Source organism: Mustelus asterias, chromosome 21, assembly GCF_964213995.1.
Source record: "Mustelus asterias chromosome 21, sMusAst1.hap1.1, whole genome shotgun sequence".
Lineage (NCBI taxonomy): Eukaryota > Metazoa > Chordata > Chondrichthyes > Carcharhiniformes > Triakidae > Mustelus > Mustelus asterias.
The window spans coordinates 49465237-49485325 of NC_135821.1; positions in this window are offsets into that span (position 1 = coordinate 49465237).

Below are 20089 nucleotides of genomic sequence, written 5' to 3' on the forward strand. Positions count from 1 at the left end.
CTGACGAAGGAGCAGCGCTCCGAAAGCTAGTGGCGTTTGCTACCAAATAAACCTGTTGGACTTTAACCTGGTGTTGTTAGACTCCTTACTGGGATTCTACAAGAGCAGAAGTAACATTTTATTACGCTGCACTCGTTTGTGGAAGATGTTGCTTTCATTAGAATGCAAATGAGTTTGAACAGAAACTTGAACCTTCACCTTACTTCAGAAAAGCATTGTAATTTTGAGTACAATTTGTGCCCGGATTGCTAATGGGACTCAAAGTGCCAACCTTGGTTGTTGGATCTTCTGTAACTTTAAAATAAACATATTCTTTGATAGGGTGTGGACGTCACTGATAAGACCAGTATTTGTTGCCCATCAATAATCTCCTTTGAACTAAGTGGCTCGCTAGGCCATTTCAGAGGGCAGTTAAACATTACTGTGGGTCTGGAGTCACGTGTAGGGCAGACTGGGCGAGGATGGAAGATTTATTTCCTTAAACGATATAAGTAAACCAGATGGATTGATTGATAATAGTTCTATGGTCACCGTTACTGAGGCTAGCTTTCAAATTCAGATTTTATTAATTGAATTCAAATTCCTCCAATTGCCGTGGAGGGATTTGAACCTTTGTTTCTAGGACATTAGTCTGGGCCGACTGGATTGCTGTTCAGTGACATTACTCCCATCTCTCCCTGAACTATGGTGGAAAACAAGGGGAACGATTCTGTGGCTTTAGTGTATCTTCACACAAACATTTTTTCCCTTTGGGAATAGTGAGGAAGTGGTGGAAGGATTCCTGAGCTGATTATTAGCCTGTTGAACTGTGTGATAGATACTCCTTCCATGGCCAACAAGTCTTGGCACTGGACTGAAACCCAGAGCTTCTGGTGCAGCAGTAGGGAAACGACCATTGTGTCACAAGACCTCCATAGTGGCACATTAATTTAGTACATCTAACTAGAGGAAACTGCCTCACTACCACAACGTACAACAAAGGAGATTTTTGATCTCATTATGATTGGTTATTGAGAAACTTTAGCAGACGTTGGGTGCAGACTATTCCGCTCAACCCACCCTCCCCAAAAGGGGAGTCCTGCAGAGTGTAAGGGGTATCTTTCTTTTTAATTCTTACATGGGTGTGGGCATCACTGGCTAGGCCAGCATTTATTACCCATCCCTTACTGCCCTTGAGATCGTGCTGGGGAGCCACCTTTTGAACCGTTGCGGTCAATGTGGTGTAGGTACACCCACAGTGCTGTTAGGAAGAGATTTCTATCCAGTGACAGCAAAGGAATGGCGATATAGTTCCAAGTTTAGATGGTGTGTGGCTTGAGGGGGGGGACTGGGATCTTGCAGATGGTGCTGTTCTCATGCATCTACCACCCTTCTTCTCGGTGGTAGAGGTCACAGATTTAGAAGGTGCAATCGAGGAAGCCTTGGGTGAGTTGCTGCAGTGCAAAGTGTAGGTGGGCTGCAGCAAGAGGGAGAGGAAATAGCAACTTGCCTAAAATAAACGAACATTCAATGCCTCTCTTTTCTTAGGAGCCCCTTTTGTTGGGACCCTTTTATCTTTCAGTATTACTGCAAGTGAGGTGAACCAGGACAGTGGCTATAAATGGTTTTGTCCACATCCCCATCACTGCCTGCCTAATTCCTGGTGCAAAGTTATGACGATTGTTTCAGGCACATTGATGGTCCCCTCGTACTGACCGAGAGGCTGGAGGATAAATCTTTGACAAGTAGAGCAAACTTTTTTTGGGGTCGGTGCAGAAGTTTTAATTTATGGTAGATGAATAAACTACATTCAGAGTAATAACAGGCCTTGCATGTTTTCAGCGAAACTCCATCACACCTCATAATTTAAAGGAGTTAAATGACATCCATGTGGCCTGAACTAGGGACTTTTTAATTGAAGGAATTGTCGGAATGCTCCCCCTTCGTGGTTTCATGCAGCCCCATCAATTTTTCATTGACTTTTATAAATCATGATTCTTTATGTAGAAATGAATGTATACGTTAACCGCTTTCATTAACTGCATGATGACATAGATGAAGCGCTTGGAGGCGTGCTCTGAAGCTAATGGCAAAGATAAGGAGAGAGGGACTCAATTAAATGGATTCTTTTTAAACAAAACAAAGAATAAATGTATGCAAAAATGGATCAATTTAAATCCAGGCTATTGTGACAATGTCTAGACATCAGTGATTCTGGGATATAGCTACTTTAAATACGAGTGTCCTGGCATTTCCCTATTAATGCACCAATACAAAGGGGATTTCATTTAATTTCCTTGTAAAGTTCAATTTCTCCCCCACCCTGTGTAAGGAGCAGCTGCTTTGATCGAAGGCCAATGTCTGGTTGGAAGGAAATTACTCTCCTTTCCTGCTATCAGAAAAAGCAGTGGTGGAATGAAGAGTGCAAAGAGGCAGTAAATAGTATTTAGAGTCTTCTGTTTTATCAGAACTCAGCTGCTTTGAGACTCACATTCGACAATGGGCTTTAGGCAATGGGTTGACTTTCTGAATTTACACTTAGACCATAAGATATAGGAGCAGAATTAGGCCATGCCTGACACTGCAAGTGCACATAGAAATCATAGAAACGCTACAGTACAGAAAGAGGCCATTCGACCCATCGAGTCTGCACCGACCACAAACCCACCCAGGCCCTACCCCCATATCCCTACATATTTATCCACTAATCCCTCTAAGCTGCACATCTCAGGACACTAAGGGCTATTTTTAGCATGGCCAATCAACCTAACCCGCACATCTTTGGACTGTGGGAGGAAACCGGAGCACCCGGAGGAAACCCACGCAGACACGAGGAGAATGTGCAAACTCCACACAGACAGTGACCCAAGCCGGGAATCGAACCCAGGTCCCTGGAGCTGTGAAGCAGCAGTGCTAACCACTGTGCTACCATGCCGTCCATCTAAACACTTCTTAAATATTATGAGGGTTTCTGCCTCCTTTCAGGCAATGTGTTCCAGACTCCCACCACCCTTTGGGAGAAAAGGATTTTCCTCACACCCGCCCCCACAAATATCCTGCTCCTTACCTTAAATCTATGCCCCTTAGTCAATGATCCCTCCACCAAGGGGAAAAGTTTCTTCCTGTCTATTCTATCTATGCCCCTCATTGTTTTATACATCGCAATCATGACCCCCCTCAGTCTCCTCTGCTCCAAGGAAAACAACCCCAGTCTATCTAATCTCTCTTCATAACTAAAACTCTCCAGCCTAGGCAACATAATGGTGAATCTCTGCACCCTTTCCAATGCTATCACTGCACTCCTACAATGTGGATTCCAGAACACTATATTGTAGCTGTGGCTGAACCAACATTTTATATAGTTCCAGCATAACCTCCCTGCTCTTAAACACTATACCTTGGCTAATGAAGGCAAATATACCATATGCCTTTTTAACCACTTTATCCACTTGTCCTGCTACCTTAAGGGACCGATGCACATGCACACCAAGGTCCCTCTGATCCTTGTTCTTCCCAGGGTCCTGCCATTCATCAGATATTCCCTTGCCTTGTCTGTCCTGCCCAAGTGCATCACCTCACACTTATCCAGATTGAATTCCATTTGCCACAGATCAGCCCATCTCACCAACCTGTCCATATCCTCCTGTAATCTAAGGTTATCCTCTTCACTATTTACCATCCTACAAATTATCGTATCATCTGCAAACTTATTAATAAACCCTCCTACATTCAAGTCTAAATCATTTATATAAAACACAACAGCAAGGGCCCTAACACTAATCCCTGGGGGACGCCACTGGACACAGGCATTCAGTTAGAAAAACACCCCTCGACCATCGACCTCTGCCTTCTGCCACTCGGCCAATTCTGGATCCAATTTCCTTGGATCCCATGGGCTCTTAACTTCGCGATTAGTCTCTCATGTGGGACCTTGTTAAAAGCTTTGCTGAAGTCCAAGAAGGCTACGTCACATGCATTGCCCTCATCTATACACCTGGTCCAAACTTCAAAAAATTCAATCAAGTTGTTCAGGTATGACCTCCACTGAACCAAACCATGCTGACTGTTCTTGATTAATCCCTGCCTCTCCAAATGCAGATTAATTCTGTGCTCAGAATTGCTTCCAATAGTTTCCCCACCACTGAGATTAGACTGACTGGCCTGTAGTTTCCTGGTTTATCCCTTCATTCCTTCTTGAATAATGCCTGTCCTTCAGTCCTTTGGCACCTCTTCTGTAGCCAGAGAGGAATTGAAAATGATTGCTAGCGCCCTTGCTATTTCCTCCCTTGCCTCACTCAACAGCTTGGGGATACATTTCATCCGGCCCTGGAGACTTATCTACTTTTAAGCTTACCAGACCCCTCAGAACCTCCTTTCTGTCTATGTTAATTTCCTTGAATGTATCACAGTCCTTCTTGCCTCACCTCGAAAATTCAGCTTTTTGTCCACGTTTGGACCATACCTGTCATAAGGCCTGAAGCCAAGTGATCCTTACAAGCACTGAGCAGAGGATCAGTAAGCTAGAAAAAATGCTGGAAACACTCAGCAGGTTTGGAAACAGCTGTGCAGATAAACAGAGTTAACAGGTGGCATCTTCTGGTCCCACTGAAATCGATGTTTCCTCCTCGCCCACTTCAGGGCAAGTGTCCCAGCAGTGGGGCAGGTGAGCACGCAAAAGCCCGTAGACATTGACAGGACCAGAAGATCCCGTCAGTGGCCAATGGCTCACTGTATTTGCTGCAGGAAAACCCGCCGTGCGGTGGCCAGAAAATCCCAGCTAATGTTTCAGGTCAATGACATTTCATCAGAATGGCGGGATCATGATTCATCAATGAGCAGGTTATTGGTGAGTAAATCCATGTGGCAACATTGCAATCACTTTGCTGATGATTGAGAGTGAGGTGGTGGAGCAGGAACTGGCCAGGTTGGATTTGTCCTGCTTTTTATAGACAGGATGCAGGTGGACAATTTTCCACATTCTCAGGTTTTTTTGTTATTCGTGGAACATGTGCGTCACTGTCTGGGCCAGCATCTATTGCCCATCCCTCGTTGCCCTTGGACGGAGTGGCTTGTCAGGCCATTTCAGAGGGCAGTTGAGAGACAACCACATTGCTGTGGCTCTGGAGTCACATGTAGGCCAGGCCGGGTAAGGACGGCAGATTTCCTTCCCTAAAGGACATGAGTGAACCAGGTGGGTTTTTCCAACAATTGACAATGGTTTCATGGTCATCAGTAGATTCTTAATTCCAGATATTTTTTACTGAATTCAAATTCCACCATCTGCTGCGGTGGGATTCGATGATAGTTGTGTAGTTGTACTGGAACAGCTGGGCTAGGTGCTGAACCCTTCTTCTGGAACGCAGATCTTCAGCACTACAGCCTTTGTTGTATCCAGTGCGCTTGGCCATTTCCTGATATCATGCAAAGTGAATCAAATTGACTCCAGACTGGCACATGTAATATTGGGGATCTCAGGAGAAGGAGCTTCAACTTGGCACTTTGGGCCAAGGCTGGTTGCAAATCATGTGTTGGTCTCTGCCATCATTGAAGTTAAGCATGCTTGCGGAACTTCCTCCTGTTAATTGTTTAATAGTCCACCACCATTGCATGGCTGGATGTGCAGAGCATTGAACTGATCTATTGATTGTGGGATCATTTATCTCTGTCTATGGCATTCTGCTCCCAGTATTTAGCATTCATGTAGTCCTGTCGTGGTACATCATTGTTGGCCACCTGGCTTCACGGCAATGGTGGAGCGAGGGAAATACTGGGAAGTGAGGTTACAGATTTTGATTAGTATTATGATAAGTTAGGAGCATTGTTTCTTTACATCCAGATTTCTGTTCAAAGGGATGATGGATGTTTGGTAATTTGCATATCAGTTGATGTGTTGACCCTGCCTGTATTCCTACGGTCAACTCAAGTCACATTTTGATAGGAAGGCTAAATAACTCTGATTTGGAGATGGCTTCATTTATGAATGGAAACCTGTCATACTGCTACAGAACCTGAAGGAGGTTTAAAGAAGCAGTTTATTGTTATCACACAATGAAGAGAAGGAAGAAAAGAGTTCCTCCGCATCCAGTTCTATTTAAACTGCGTGCAGGATGAGATTCACCCACTGTGGACTGCTACACGTGGATATCTCAGTCTGTCCGACAATCTGAATTATTCTCGGAAATAGGCTGTAGATTCATGGTACAGATTCCAATGAGCGCATCATTGAGGCCTTACGTGCTCATTGGCCACCGCAGGGACTGGGGTGTATTATTGATCCTTTAATCACATTTTGGTTCAATGTTTTAAGTTTCTTTTCCGCTTTGTCTTTTGTTTTGGGTGGTACCCTTCTTTTTGGGGGCAGCCCTTCTTGCTTTGTCCCTGAATTTGTTTAATTTAGTTCATTTGATTTACCCTATAGAATGGTTCCAATGAGCAATCAACAAATCAGGAGGGAAGAAGCTTCGCCCATCTTACCATTCATGCTAGCCTTCTCCTGATCTTTCTCCTCATTCCACTCATCATCACCAACACGTATCACTCACGCTAACGTAATCTATCTCTGAAGATGACAACCCAGCAACCACGGTCGCGATCTGCATACAAGTGAGTCCCCAGTTAATGCCCATCATCTCCTTACAATTAAACACTTTTAATTTACAATTAACCAAGCTCTCTGCCACATGTAAAAGATGGCATGGCATCTTTTTGGAAAAGAAGAGCCAACCTATCCTTCAGCTGACAGCACCAAAACGGGTCATTTAGAATCTCTACAGCACAGAAGAGGCCATTCAGCCCAGTGAATCTGCAACAACTCCCTGACAGCGAATCTTAAACAGGCCCTCCCACCGCCTCCCCCACCCCCCACCACAGCTGCTACCCTATCCCCATTACCCACCACATTTCCCATAGCTAATACATCTAACCTACACATCTTGGGACACTAAGAGGCAATTTAAAGAAGTAGCTTATTGTTGTTATACTGTGAAGATACTGGATATCTTTGGAGCGTGAGGAGAAATGGGAGCACCCGGAGGAATCCCACACAGACGCGGGGCGTACGTGCAAACTCCACACAGTCTCCCAAGGCCGGAATTGAATCCGGGTGTTGTGAGGCAGCAGTGCCACCCTGCCGCCTGTCTATTGCGTTACTGTTTGCAACACCCTGTTGTGCGGCACCATGTTTGCCCTCAAAACAAAAAAGGCTGCACTTCAAAAGGAAACCATTAGCTTTGAAGTGCTTTGGGTGAACATAAAGATGGGAACAATGCTAGTACTTCCTTCATATCTGTAAAATCATATCTCGGTAGGTGTCAATACGTCCAGTGGAGCTTTTGAAGCTGGTCTGAAACCTCCTTTCAGAAGGAGACGAGCTCAGATTTCAATGCACCAGGAGTTTGGCTATTGAAGAAGTACCAAGAAAACAGCATTGCGATTCAGCTGGATGTGATTTACATTTACGTCTTGGAAGAAAGATTGACATTTTTAAACTTTTGCTGCAGACCTTTGACCACATCAGATTTTATTTTTATGATCAAACTGATTTTAGTTTCTTTCTGACCTCTAAGCAAGAGTTTATTGCTGTCATATTATCCGCCGTCATGGGTTGTAAATAATCTAATCTCCCAGGATCAGAGTTACAGCAAATCTGGTCCTCTGAATGTAAAATTAATCCACCGTTCCTCTGGTGATATGATACATTATTCCTCATGTTTATTGATGTGACTACCGTATTTGCTTCAGGCTGCTTTAATTATGTCACTTTCAACAATTAATTCTGCTGAACATAAACATGTCAACCTTTCACCTTTGAAGTAGACGCACGATTTTCAGGACTGCACTGCTCTGTAACCAGGTTCCTCCCCATCATTGTTCTCACTGTTCTGCCCACTTTCCTTTGTGTCTGGCAGCGTTGTATATGGTGGTTGGGAATCCTCACGAGAATGGACATTTCTCACCCAGCGTACATCCTTATCAATCATTCAGCCATGCAAGCAAATGGGATCCCAGCACGGTACTCGAGGAAAAGGGAGGGAAGGGTGGCATCATGACCAGCAGCCAAGGTTCTTGGGTGGGTGGAACAGGCAGATCAGGACGAAGCTGGAAGGAGCAACACTCGGTAGAGGGAGGGAAGTTGGTGGTAGCATTTGCGAGGGTGGGGGAAAAGCTCTGTCCAGTGGGAGTACTGGGACCCCAAATGTCATTGCTTTCCCCTTTTTTCTAATGAGTTAAAATCTACCAATTGTGAAGTATAAAAGTGATGAAACTTTACCAGAATGCAGCATTTGCAAAGTAAAAATTCATGATTGGGGAGAGGGTCATATCCCTGGACCCCCTGGAAATTGCATCATCAATTGTGTGTGAGGAAAGCATTTAGAAGGGCAAATCTTAATTTGATGTGTATAGCCATGTCTAGAATAACTGTGGCCAATAAATCTGGACATGATGCCTGGCTCTGCTATTGTATAATATTTTGAAGGGAAAAGTTTAAAATAGAAAGAAAATAAATGATTAATTCTCAAAATCGAATAATACTTTTAAATGCAATTAAGCAAAAGACCTTTCTGTTGGGAAAGGAAAAACAATGTGAAGCATTTTCTAACCTTTGTAGATTCCAAATTCTTGAAAAAATGCACCAGTTAAAACTCTGGAGTGGCATGTTCCCAGGACTGTCTATGAAAAATAAGGCAACAACACTTGTATCATCTTTCATGCTATCAGGTAATTACAGCAAAAGGATTTTAGGGATTGTACGCATTTAAAAGAGATGCCATTCACGCAGGGACAATGATTCGGAAATCACAGGCCTGCAAATGAAAAGGGCGGCACAGTGGTTAGCACTGCTGCCTCACGTCACCAGGGCCCGGGTTTGATTCCCGGCTTGGGTCACTGTCTGTGTGGAGTCTGCACGTTCTCCCCTCGTCTGCGTGGGTTTCCTCCGGGTTCTCCGGTTTCCTCCCACAGTCAGAAAGAGAGGCTGGTTAGGTGCATTGGCTATGCTAAATTCTCCCACACTGTACCTGAACAGGTGGGGATTTTCACAGTAACTTCATTGCCGTGTTAATGTAAGCCTACTTGTGACACTAATAAATAAACTTTAAAAAATGTTTTGCTGTCCATTAAAATTAAACTAGGAAATTAAGATATGCGGTATCTTAGATTGGGCTCTCTGTGACTGCTGCTTCTCTCCAGGAATACCTGATTGTTGAATTGCTTTTGCTTGTGTGCCTGCATCCATAACTCAGGGCACAAGCATTATCTCCCACTACACTTTCAATGTAATTACTTTTATTTACATGTGCCATCACTTAATTCAAGGCTGTTCTTCAGTTGTCAATTGTTTAGGCATCTGTGCTGCACCTTTTGTTAGTTTTCTACATTAAAACTTAGATTAAATTTAGAGGGTGGCACAGTCGACAACACTCATATTGCCAGGGACCCGGATTCAATTCCAGCCTCGGGTGACTGTCTGTGTGGGGTTTACACATTCTCCCCATGTCTGCGTGGGTTTCCTCCGGGTGCCCCGATTTCCTCCCACAGTCCAAAGATGTGCAGGTTAGGTGGATTTCCCATGCTAAAGATGTGGGGATAGGGCCTAATAAGATGCTCTGTTGGAGACTCAGTGCAGACTCAATGGGCTGAATAGCCTCCTTGTGCACTTTCGGGATTCTATGAAAAATAAGTGAATCAGTTGCACCTGGTATTTGCTATGGGGTGACAAGGTTGTAGCCTTGTTTCAGACCCACATAACTAGCCTGTGGTCAATTATGATTCCAGTCAGCTGAATTACACCAACCTTAATAATGCGAGGATGAGTTCACTGTTGCTTTCTTAAAAATATAGTTTTCATATGATTTCCTACACTCATCAGGTGCTGGGTAGTAGAATTCTTTCTATTGCAGGCAACCAGCGTCAATACTGATGGTGCAGTTCCATGCAGAGTAAATTTCTCTCTACACTAACATTGTTTTGGAAAAGCAGCAATGCAACATTTCCAACCAACCATGCTGTGGCCAATCAGTCCCAATTAAGGGGAGGTTTTGTGCTGGTCTCCCATTCAAACAAGATACTGGATTCAGACAGTCCGAACGCATTGTCTGTAGATTCTTATGCCCACCAGACTGAGCAGACTATCATCCCATCTGGGCACCACATGTACCGAGCTGAAAGAGACATGTTGCAGATATTAGGCTTGCGATTCCCTTGAGCAGGCAGGATTAAGTGTTGATCCAACTGAGGTGTTTAAGATGATTAGAAGATTTGATTCAGTAGATAGAGGGAAATAATTTCCTTTGGTGGGAGAGTCCAGAACAAAAAGGTCTAACTTTAATATTGAAGCTAGACCATTTAGGAATGATGCCTGGAATAAAGGGTAGTGACATTCTGGAACCTGGACCCCAAACAGCCATCCCAAAGTGAAGACAAGAACAATTAAAATTTTCAAAACTAAGATTGATGCTTCTATATAGGTTAGGGTATTAAAGTGGAAGGAGTTAAGATATAGATCAGTCATGTTCTTATTGAATTGTGAAACAGACTTGAGAGGCTGAGTAACCTATTCCTATGTAAGGTGTCAAAAGCTTATTTATTAGTGTCACAAGTAGGCTTACATTAACACTGCAATGAAAATCCCCGAGTCATCACACTCCGGCACCTGTTCGGGAACATTGAGGGAGAATTTAGCATGGCCAATGAACCTAACCACCATGTCTTTTAGACTGTGGGAGCAAACCAGAGCACTCAAAAGAAACCCACGGGGAGACGTGAAGACAATGCACAGGCAGTGACCCAAGCCGGGAATCGAACCCGAGTCTCTGGCTCTATGAGGCAGCAGTGCTAACCACTGTGCCACCATGCCGCTGGTTAAGAGGTGAAAAGCCAGAGTTTAACCGATGCATTGACTTGTGGCCATGGCAAAAATGTGTTCCAAACACAGTAAAAAAGACATTTTGAAGCTGTGGTGTTATGTGCCAAGATGTGACAGACAGAAGGTTTTTATTTGAGTGTCGAAATGGAATGCTGTATACATGTATTAAATTCACAATGAGCAAGGGCTCTCCCTGGTATTTTTCCACAAAGAACAATTTAGTCTTTATCAAGGATGCTGCCTCCAATCCTGTAAATATTGGGCAGGCAGCGGGAGTACAGTGACCCAGTATGGCGAAGTGCAGAGTGATGAGCGGTAGATTGCTACTCATATTTATCCACTGCCATGAGTTTTGTGTCTTGTGGGTCATGCGGAGAGACATTGAATGAAAGGGAGGTGCTTCTCTGCAAGGAAGGAGGGGAGGAAGAAAGCACGATCCAAGCTCGTTCTGGACACCTCATTGCTGTTGCTGTTGCTGGCAAGCGATAAAGGCAATAGCATAGGATAAGATTTCAGCTGTCAATTGTTGAAGCATCTCAGCTTTTGCTTTTTTTCCCAGGTTACTATGTTGTTACGAAGTTAAACTAGATGCCAACTTTTTTTTAATTTTGGCATTAGGGTGAGGATAAGGTATTTCACTCCAGGTGTGATTCTATTGACACACTAGGAAGCTTTTATTAAAACAAACTTTATTTTAACAATACAGTTTAGCTATAATGAATTAATTAGCTTAACTTTTACCAATTGAAATATTTAAATATGACAAGATACAAATCTTAAATGCTAGCCTATCTCTATTAGTTCCAATTCAAACAATATTCCTTTTTTTGACTTAAACTCCTCTTCCAACCCAGTTAGCAAACAACACAAGCTTATATGTTTTTTACTTGTTAACAGTCCCTGAACCTTTGAACAAATACTTCCTAGATCTTTATTCCTTGTCAAGTCGCTGATTCCGATTGCTTGATTCCTGCAGCCTATTACTGTTGATCTCTCTCTGTCTCTGGTCTCTCTCTCTCGGTGTAGAAGGTGAGCTGCTCGTGTCTTCACCATGTCCAGCCGTGCCTCGGGATGGGGGAGAGGGGGGTCTCTACTTGCTCTATTCGAACTGGGGGTCTTATACCTTTCTGGCTATCTTCCAGAACTTTCTGGTGTTTTCGGCCAATTGGGGGCCCTGACTTGATTAGTTTTGCCACCTCAAAACTTTGTTAATGAGTTTCGATGATCAATCTTACTTTGCTAGTGTCCTGCTGCCTGTATATCTTGTTTTTATGTCAGAATAGCATTTGCTCTTTTGTTTTTATCAATTTTGTCTGATGTAGTATCTAAAGGTGCTTGTTTCATCAATGAAGGTCTGATTATTTCCTAAATGCATTCAGGTGAGTTCCTGACTCTATTGCTCCATTAAATTATTTCCTGTCTGTGACTGTTCTATGCATTCCTGACTTCTATTGTTTTATCAGGGGCTATTGGGGATAGGGCTGATTCTGTGTCTTATGTCTCCGGTATTAGAGAGTTCCCAGCATGCTGTGGTATTGGTCAACTTTCTGCTGATCTGTTTCATCCAATTCTTATCGGGTTGCTACACAGGCTGCAAAACCTGACACCAGAGCTTTTATAACAGTGCTCAAAAACGTGATGAAATAAATAGGTTTTAGGAAGCTTCCTAGAGGAGGAAGAAGGGTTGGAGATACAGGGGTAACATTCCACCACTAATGACGCAGCAACTAAAATCAGGGAGGCCAGAATTAGATGAGCACAGATATCTCAGAGGGTGGTGTGGCTGAAGGAGATTACAGGGGTAGGGAGGGGCAAGGCCATGGAGAGATTTGAAAACGAAGATAAGAATTTTAAAACTGAGGTGTTAAAATTGGAACCAGGCCAGGTCAGTGAGCACAGGGCCTGGGTGAATGGGTGTTGGTGTGAGTTATAGGACACATGGCAGCAGAGTTTAGCCCGGAGTAATTGGAACAGTGAAGTCTTGAGTTAGGCAAAGGGGGGGAAAAGGTAAAGCACAACATTGAATTGGTCGCCCATTAGAAACTTTTCCCAATTCTCATTAAAGTGAAGTCATCAATGTTAAGATGGAGGTCTATATCAGACTTTTACCAGAAGTCAAAATGACCTCTTTGTCTTCTGTAAAATTGATGCAAATGTCTTATGTTGTGCACATGGCAGTATGACATCTACAACACAAATCTCTTAGACTGACAACAATTCAACAGCTAAAAGGTGCAATTATTGTGAAGGTTTACTTTACAGTTTTTTTGTGAGCTTTGAGGAATCAGATGCTTAAACATAATGTTGAGCAATTATAATGTACAGGCCAGAGATCGGGTTGCTACATACGCTGCTTCCTGAATGGTATCAAATCTCTGGATAAATTGGAGGAAGGGTCAGGTCAGGCTAGACCTCCATGTTCTCACTTACGTTCCCATCTCTCTCTCTCCAACTTCTTTTCCTTTTAAAGTTATTATTTGTTGTGGCAATAAATGAAGCTGCAGTTTGTTCTGTACTGGATTTTGCAGCACCAACTGTGTAGCTATTCCTACTCTGCTCCCAGGCTCAGTAATTTATATTTATTTCCATTGCAAAACCGCATTCATTTTGAATTACACTCACCTGCAGCCTGATTCACCTTGTCTGCAATTAGTGACACTCCAAATTTCTGAACTGTCTTTTTTAAAGATGATTTTTTTTCTCTCCTTCCGGTTTTCACCCTCCTGTTCCGGAAGTTGTTCAGTCAGCCTGGGCCTGGCACCACCAGTATGAGTACCTCCCTTCTGGGCGCCACTGTAGCACAGTAGTTAGCACTGCTGCTTCACAGCTCCAGGGACCTGCGTTCGATTCCCGGCTTGGGTCACTGTCTGTGTGGAGTTTGCACATTCTCCTTGTGTCTGCATGGGTTTCCTCCGGGTGCGCCGGTTTCCCCCCACAGTCCAAAGACGTGCGGATTAGGTTGATTGGCCATGCTAAAAACTGCCCCTTACAGTCCTGAGATGCGTAGCTTAGAGGGATTAGCGGGTAAATATGTAGGGATATGGGGGTAGGACGTGGGTGGGATTGTGGTCGGCAGACTCGATGGGCCGAATGGCCTCCTTCTGCACGGTAGGGTTTCTATGATTCTATGTTCACTTGTGATGTGCGAGTCAGAAGGTTATGGATTCAAGTCCCTCCAGTAACTTTGGCACAGATTCTCAATGTGCTCTCCAGTGAGGTATAGGACACCATTGGTGGTGCTGTCTTTCAGATCAGGTGTTAAGCCAACATCCCAACCGCCCTCCCAGGCAGATCCCAGGGTACTACTTGAAGAAACAACGGGGAATTTTCACAATGCCCGAGCCAATATTTGACCCCTTAAACCAATATCACTAAAGCAGGTTGTCTGGGCAGCACAGTGGCACAGTGGTTAGCACTGTTGCCTCACAGCGCCAGAGACCCGGGTTCGATTCGCGGCTTGGGTCACTGTCTGTGTGGAGTTTGCATATTCTCCTCCTGTCTGCGTGGGTTTCCTCCAGGTGATCCGGTTTCCTCCCACACTCCAAAGATGTGCAGGTTAGGTGGATTGGCCATGCTAAATTGCCTCTTAGTGTCAGGGGAACTAGCTAGGGTAAATGCATGAGCTAACGGGGATAGGGGCTGGGTGGGATTGTGGCCGGTGCAGACTCGATGGGCTGAATGGCTTTCTTCTGCTTTGTAGGATTCTATGATCATTATCAGATTGCTGTTTATGGGAACTTGCTGTGCATGAACTCCCCCCCCCCCCCCCCCCACCACTCCCCAAATTCCCTCCATGATATAATAGTGATCACTCTTCAAAGCCACTCATTGGCTCCACTTCCAACTGAACTGCAGTCAGGAAAAATGCCATATAAATGCAAGTTTATCCTCCCTGCCTTCCAGATAGTGAATGTCAGCAGACCAAGCAACCGTAAATGAGATTCCTATTCCCACCAGCTAACCTCCACAATATACACATTTCCCAGCAGAAGACACGATGGGTGGGAGTTTCCGGCAGCGCTCACTCGGAAAATCCCGCCTGAGGCCAACAGACCTTTGCATGGTCCATGTCCCGCCCGCTACGATTCCCGTGGCAGGCGGGACGGGAAAATTCCACCCTGTGTGTTAAATTCAGCTCACACTTTACTTTTTAAGGCCAATTGTTCCTTCACCACTTTTTGAAATCAGTTATCATAAACCATGGATTGAAACGGGGCCTTCCTGATTTGCATGGCTCACTACAATTGAGAGTACGAGAAGTTACAGCCAGTGCTCCTAGTCCAATGAAAAGGCAACCAGGGTTTCCACAATTGATTGTTATCCATCCAAAGGAAAACTGTCCACTATCCAGGATAGGATCGACAGATACACAAGAAATAGAAACAGGAATGGGTCACATTGCGCTTCAAGCATGCCCCGCCATTCAATACGATCATGGCTGACCTATGCCAGCCTCAAATACCGGTAGAAGGATTCTTGAGAAGTTGGGATAGGAGCATTTATTTTGAGCTAAGAGGGCAAGCAATGAGAAAGATGCTGTCAGTTCTGAAGGACATCAGGGTCTGAAGTCTTTTCCAACCTTGAGATTTTCCACGCTTCTAGATAATCTGCCCCAGTTCAAATGCATATTTTACCCTCTGATTGTTCAGTTTGCCCTAACGGATATGTCATGAAATATCTTCTCTGTACACTGTACGTCCATGCCATGCATAACTGTGCTCAACAATCACAATCATGCTGTCGGGTTACGGTTTTGCAGAGTTCAAATCCCCTGGATTTATAAGGACAGGGAAAATTCAGATTTCAGAAGATCACGAGACTTGGGATTCTTGATGACAGCATGATTTTAGATTTATAAATTGTAAATCTATATAGATTGTGTGACTTCCTGTAGACTGAGTGGGTGGAATTCTCCCATTTTGAGACTGAGTGCAGTGGTGGGCGGCTCTGGTGGTGCCTTTCCCGCTGACCAGAATGGCGGGATCCCGCAACAGATTCAGCACCCGGAACCTCATTAATTATGCACAGCATGTCTCCCTCCGAACTTCCTAGCAGGTCGGCAGCTGATTCATCCACCCGCCTTCAGCTGATGGGTTCAAAGGTCTCGGCACCATATTTAAGCACCAGTCCAGCAGACAAGTCTACTTGTCTTCACCAGACCCTTCAACATGTCCAGAACCCAGTGGCAAAAGCTAGCAGCCTGAAGAAGAAGGCAGCACCAGCTTCAATGCCAGGGCCCTTGAGAACATTATCCAGGGCATGCAGGTCCACTAGCATGTCCTCTACCCCAGGGATAGCTCAACATGGAGATGGAGGCAGGAACTGGTCTGTCCCGGCAGAGTGGTGAACAGTGCAGCACGATAGCAGATAGGCTTTGCACGTTGCACTCACCTCAAAGTCTCTGGAGATCTGAGTGCCATCTTGTATACACCAGCCTTTATCAATCAGACGTGCACTGATTGATTTCCTGCTGGCATGACGCAAGATTGGAAGATCTGACAGAATTCTGGTAGGCAGCTGTTGGAATGAGCATTTATGATATGCAAATGAACTCAAAGAGCGGGATTTTATGGCCCCTGAAACCGTAAAATCCCGCCCGAGGTCAACGGACCTTTCCATTATCTGCCCCGTGCCTGCTCCGATTCACGTGATGGGTGGGGCAGTAAATTCTGACCAAATAGCGTTTGCACCACCTGCCAGCGGGAAGAGCCGACTCGCCATTAAGAGAATTGCAATGTGAGTTTACACCGGCAGGCTTCCGACTTCTTGGTTCCCGTCACATTCATGCCACTGGCCCGCTACCAAACCCGCTACGGACCAGTTGGGAAAATCCTGCCTCGTGTTTTTCATTGCCTGAACCTCGAAAACATTTGGTATTCTACTAATGCCAATCTAATTTTGCATCAAAACATATCTCACAATCAAGAGTTACTAGATTGAGATTGAGGGAAGGGAATTGGATTGAAAGTATTCATTGGCTAATTATTGGGATTATAATTTAGTCTTCTTGAATTGATCCTACAGGCAACAGTTTAAACTGGAATGAGTTTAAATAGCATAACAGTTAATCAATTCTTTCATAAAGATAAATAATTTCTCATCTGATCTAAGTTGTTTATAAGTTGACTTGAGCACATAAATCTTTTGAGCATTAGGTTGTGAACACTTAACATGAGTAATTATTCGCCAAAAAATATGAGTAATTATTGCATCATTCATTGCATTCCACATATCTGACATGCAACTTATCATTGTAAAAGCAAAAGTTCACTGGGAAATTATTTCATCCCACCAGGTGCGTGTGTGGTTAAAATACAAATCCCTGCTGTCGGCCCAAGAGCTAGGAAGTGAGATTCCAATATCATTATTGAGATAAAATAATTGTGGATTGCAATCTCTTTACAAGAAACAGACCTTGAGAAACTCAGAGAGGCTTGGAAACAAGGAGCGAAGGGGTTGAATTTTTTAAGGTCAGCTGTGCACTGGGACAGGACACAAGTGGAACGCGAAATAAAATACCGCAGATGCTGGAAGTCCGAAAGCAACACACATACCATGCTGGAAACATTCGGCTGGTCAGATAGCATCGGGGAAGGAAGGGGGAAAAGATCAATGCTTCAAGTATAGCCTTTCATCAGAACTGGAAAATAGCAGGGGTTAACAATTTATAAAGAGGAAGGGGGGAAACTGAAAAGAAAAAGAATAACCTGCAAATTGAATGGTTGGAGGTGGTGAAATGACAGAAGTGATGACAAGACAAGACTAAAGGAGGCGTCATGAGAGAAGTTAGAGAAATACAAGGCCCAGAGAATTACATAGAAAGTACAGCACACAAATAGACCATTTGGCCCAGTGGTCAAAACCAGTGCTTATGCTCCATGTGAGTCACTTCCCAGTCTAGTTCATCTCTCCTTTTATTTAAAATTTGTTCCTAGGACATGGGCATCGTTAATTGGGCCAGCATTTATTGCCCATCCCTAATTGCCCTTGAGGGAGCAAGTTAAGAGCATTGCTGCAGATCTGGAGTCACATGTAGGCCAGACCAGGTAAGGATGGCAGATTTCCTTCCCTAAAGGACAGTAGTGAACCAGATGGGTTTTTACAACATTAGGCAATGGTCAGCATTAGACTTTAATTTTATGTTATTCAGATTTTTATTGAATTCAAATTTCACCATCTGTAGCGGTGGGATTCGAACCCAGGTCCCCAGAGCATTATCGGGGTCACTGGATCACTGGTCCAGTGACAATACCACTACGCCACCGCTTCGCCTGAAATGTAAAACAGATTAGCTAAGTGGAGCACGAACTGGCAAAGCTGAGCCGGTTCCAAAGATCCAGGTGTGGGGTATAAGACAAGGGTAGCTAAACACTTCATCAGAATCCAGGCCAATGGGATTCTTTTTTCCAAAATACAATTATCTCTTCCAGATACACAGTGTAGTCCATACATATGACACAGGATTAATTCATCATGTTCCTTCTCCCTCACATGTCCGCCATGCCCAAGTATTGCAGCCATCAGTGCAAGTTACTGATACAAAGCACACATTCACAGATCCGATTTCATCTGTAGTATTCGCACATGACCTATATCTAGACTATTCCAAAATATTACAACAATATGCATTTATAGAATATTTTAAATGGAACAAGGTGGCCAGGGGGTAACATAAACTACAGTTTCAGAGACGGGTCTTAAGGAGACTTTGATGGGTGGAATTGAGATATCATAACAATAGGGTTTGAGCAAAAGAATTTCAAAGTATGGCTGAAGGAGGGAAGGTTTAATATCCAGTAAGCCCAGAGTCAGAAGAGAGATGGATGCACACATAGACTTAGAGGCAAAGCAGGTTGTGGAGTTGGGGTGAATAGAATCATAGAATCCCTACAATGCAGAAGAACCCCATTCGGCCCATCAAGTTTGCACCAACTCTTACACAGGCTTACCCCATAACCCCATGTATTTACCCCACTAATTCCCCTAACCTGTATATCTTGGATTAGTAAGGGGAAATTTAGCATGACCAATCCACGTAACTTGAACATCTTTGGCCTGTGGGAGGAAATAGAGTTCATTGAGGTTACTTTAGATGAAAATAAAAAGTTTGAAGTCAAGAGCCAATTGGAGTAGGTAGGCAAGGAGATGGTACTGAGTGGAACCTCTGGCAGAATATTGTTGTAGCATCGGGCATAGCTGGAGAGCTGGCGAGAGACCCGTGGTGCCTCTTTTAGGGAAGGCCACCAAACCACATGCCAATCTGGTAGCGGCAAGGCTTGCAGCAGGTCTTCCCCTGGAATCAAGAGCCTGGGGGCAGAAGCCTCACCTATTGAGAGCTGCCAGTCAATCACAGGGTGGCAGTTCATTATTAAGCTGGCAGTGCCACTGTGGGGGGGGGGGGGGGGGCAATGGCTGCTGCCAGGACTGGTACTGGACTCACTGGATCGCAGAGGAGCTCGGCTACATATAAATAATGTTGGGGGTGAGGAGAGCAGGGTTTTGCAAGGTGGAGCTCACAGGGAGAGTAGGTAGGGGGGTTGGAAGCAAGGGCGGGGGATATCTCTCAGCAGCTCACCCCCTTCCCAATGTCCAATATCTGGATTGAACATTGATTGTCTATAATTGACCCCTCTCCCAGAGTGACAAGCGGCTCACACAGCTTCCTCTCTCCTGCATGGTGCACGGTGACAGACCAGTGGCAGCAGGATGAGGCCTAATAAGGTCATTAATTGGTCACTGAAGGGCCTTAATTTGGGTGGGGGCGGCAAGGTCAACAACGAGCCTCCTCACCCAGAGTTCAATTCTGGCCGGGTGAAGATGGTGGGGGGAGAGCGGGTAGAGAGAGAGGTTTCCAGTACACTGCCACCCAGCCTCAGTAACTGCCCTTCCTGCCTCCAAGCTCACCACCAGCGAGAGCAGAAGATTCTGCCCCAATTGTGGGATTAGATATGGGTGGCAGAATTCTGGATGAACTTAAGTTTTTATTTATTTCATTTTATCTATTTATTTATTGATTCGTACCACAAGTAGGCTTACATTAACACTTCAATGAAGTCACTGTGAGAATCCCCCAGTTGCCACACTCTGACGCCTGTTCAGGTACAGTAAGGGGCAATTTAGCATGGCCAATCCACCTAACCAGCTCGTCTTTCGGACTGTGTGAGGAAACCGGAGCACCCGGAGGAAACCCACGCAGACACGGGGAGAATGTGCAAACTCCACACAGACCCAAGCCGGGTATTGAAC